We start from the raw sequence: 2,919 nt of genomic DNA, 5'->3' as shown, positions 1-2,919 counted from the left end.
CCCGACTCCAGTCCCATTAATACCTCATCTCGTCCACAACGAGAAAAAAGCAGCTCAAAGCCACACTGGTAGCATGATATCAGCGTCTCCCTTCAGACAGTAACCAGCCCTTTCACAGATACAGTGGGTGGCTCTGAAAAGAGCCTTTACATCGAGTTACATTGAAACTGCACCACCGAAACAGGCCATTCGGCCCAACTAGTCTATGCCAGCGTTTATGTTGCTCATGAGCCTCCTCCTTCCTGACTTCATCTAACCCTATTGGCATATCCTTCTATTCCTTTCTCCCTCATGTGCTGATCTATCTTCCCCTTAAATGCCCCTATGTTATTTGCCTCAGCTACTCCTCGTCGTTGCAAGTTCCACATTCTAACCACTCTCTGGGTAAAGCAATTTCTCCTGAATTCCCTATTTGATTTATTAGCGACTATTTTATATTTATTACCTGAAGTTTTGGACTCCCCACAAGTGGAAACATTTTCTCCACATCGATCCTAACAAACCCTATCATTATCTTAAAAACCTCGATCAGATCAACCCTCAGCCTTCTCTTTTCGAGTGAAACGAGACCCAGTCTGTTCAGTCTTTCCTGATAAGAATATCCTCTCATTTCTGGTATCATCCTTTTGAATCTTGATTGCACCTTCTCCAATGCCCCTCTGTCTATAATATGGAGACGAGACCTGTTCGCAGTATTCCAAGTCTGGTCTAAACAAGGTTCTATACAAGTTTAACATAACTTCTTTGCTTTTCAACTCTATCCCTCCAGAAATGAATCCTAGTGTTTGATTTGTCTTTTTATGACCTGATTAACCTGGGTCGCTACTTTCAGTAATTTGTGTATCTGTACCAGTAGATCCTTAGCTCCTCTATCCCGTTTAGACTCTTATTATCCAAGCAGTGTGTGACCTCCTGATTCTTCATTCTGTAAGTTTATTAATTCCCTCTTGCATTTTGATGCATTCTTCTTTTGTATTAACGAAATCCCCCAATTTGGTGTCGTCCCCAAATTTTGGAATTGTACTTCAGATTCCCGAATCCAAATCGTTAATGTAAATTGTGAAGAACAGTGGTCCCAGCAACTGGAACTCCACTTCCCACCTTTTGCCAGTCTGAATAGCGACCCTTAACCTCAATTCTCGGCTTTCAGTTTTGTAGCCAACTTACTATCCATTCAGCCAACTGACTCTGACTCCACGTGCTCTGAACTTCGCCATGAGTCTACAATGTGGTACATTATAGAAGGCCTTCGGAAAATCCAAATATATCACCTCTACTGCATTAAACTTATCTGCACTTTCTGTTCCTTCTTCAAAGATTTCAATCAGGTTGGTCCTGTCCTTTGGGTTATCAGATTAAGCCTTGGCCGGTTTACTTGCTCTTGGAGCTCACAATGCTGGTTTTCTTCTGCAGCAGCACGGCCTGGATATCAGACAACACCCTGAGCGATGGTCACCCGTCCCAGCAGCTTGTTGAGCTCCTCGTCGTTGCGGATGGCCAGCTGCAGGTGTCTGGGGATGATGCGGGTCTTCTTGTTTGTCCAGGGCCGCGTTGCCGGGCAGCTCGAGGATTTCAGCCGTCAGATACTTGATGCACAGCATCCAGATAGACCGGGGCTCCGGCACCCACACGTTCAGCATAGTTCCCCTTTCGCAGGAGCATGTGAACACGGCAAACAGGGAACTGCAGTCCGCCCCGGGATGAGCGAATCTTGGCCTTGGACAAAGCTTTACCGCCGGTTTTTCCTCTTCCAGACATTTCCACAATCTCACAAACACTTTCACAAAGAATGAAGAAATCCTCCCGCACTCGCCCTTCTTATACCTTCTGGGGGAGTACAGTGGGGGCACTTGTGATGGGTCTCTCTCAGAGTGTTTACACTGCCCGCTCACCCTCACTGATATTCTATCTTTGAACTGCTGTAATATTGTCCTTTAGTAATATTGCTGCTCCTCCTCCTTTCCCTATTTCCCTGTCCTTTCTAAAGAACTTATGGACTTGAATATTAAGCTGCCATTCCTGCCCAGTTGGTGGTCAGGTCTCTGTAATGATTTAATGGAATTATTTAACTTTACTCAAAGGCTGATGTGAGCTGTGGTAAAATGTATTTCCAGCTGGTCAAGTATTGCAGGTATCAACTGTCTCTTCAGTCCGATATCAGGTGAAGAATTACTGGCTGGTGTGGAATTTCCATTGATTGGGGGTTGGTGAAATCTACTGAGCGGAAACAGGAACTGCAACAGAGCGAGAAAGGATCCGTCAGAAACCAGTTCAAATGAAGAACAAAATCCAACAGCCTGCAGTGTCTGTTCAGGATCTGATGTTTGGGAACTATTTTATTGTCGATTATTTTCAGCGATGGTGGTATAGTGGTGAGCATAGCTGCCTTCCAAGCAGTTGACCCGGGTTCGATTGCCGGCCATCGCAGTTAAGTGTTTTTATTAGTTTATTTCCATCAGAAACTCTGAAGTTTGTAATCGAATTTGATGCAGTTCAGTTGGATATTGTTTCCAAAACATTATCGGGTGTAATTATAGTAAAATGTTTTCAACCTTTATTTCTTTTCCCTATAGAAGGAAAAGAGGAAAAACATACTGGAAATACTGAGTTGCCAAGGGTCTAATGAGAGTGAGGAAGGGAAATGATATGTTTGCCTTTATTGTCAGGGTGTTGGAATATCAGGGTAAGGAGGTCTTGCTGCAATTGTAGTATGAGGAAATATTGTGTAAAATTGGCCAATATGCGGTGGAGTTTACAAGAATGAGAGGTGATCGCATTGGAATGTATATAATTCTTAGATGGCTTGACAGGGTGGATGCTGAGAGTCTGATTCCCCTGGCTGTAGAGTCAAGAACTAGAGCTCATCGTCTCAAGATAAGGGGTCGGCCATTTAGGACCGACATGAAGAAACATTTCTTC

General features: G+C 44.0%; 1 non-coding gene across 1 annotated transcript; it reads left to right on the top strand.

Annotated features, from left to right (window-relative positions):
- Positions 1–2,355: 2,355 nt before the first annotated feature.
- trnag-ucc (transfer RNA glycine (anticodon UCC)) lies at positions 2,356–2,427 on the top strand. Its single transcript has one exon. It is a non-coding gene; the product is annotated as a tRNA-Gly (tRNA).
- Positions 2,428–2,919: the final 492 nt, after the last annotated feature.

Source organism: Heptranchias perlo, unplaced genomic scaffold, assembly GCF_035084215.1.
Source record: "Heptranchias perlo isolate sHepPer1 unplaced genomic scaffold, sHepPer1.hap1 HAP1_SCAFFOLD_147, whole genome shotgun sequence".
NCBI classification, from domain to species: domain Eukaryota; kingdom Metazoa; phylum Chordata; class Chondrichthyes; order Hexanchiformes; family Hexanchidae; genus Heptranchias; species Heptranchias perlo.
The sequence above is the reverse complement of the archived record's forward strand: the minus strand, read 5'-3'. Positions and strand labels throughout refer to the sequence as shown.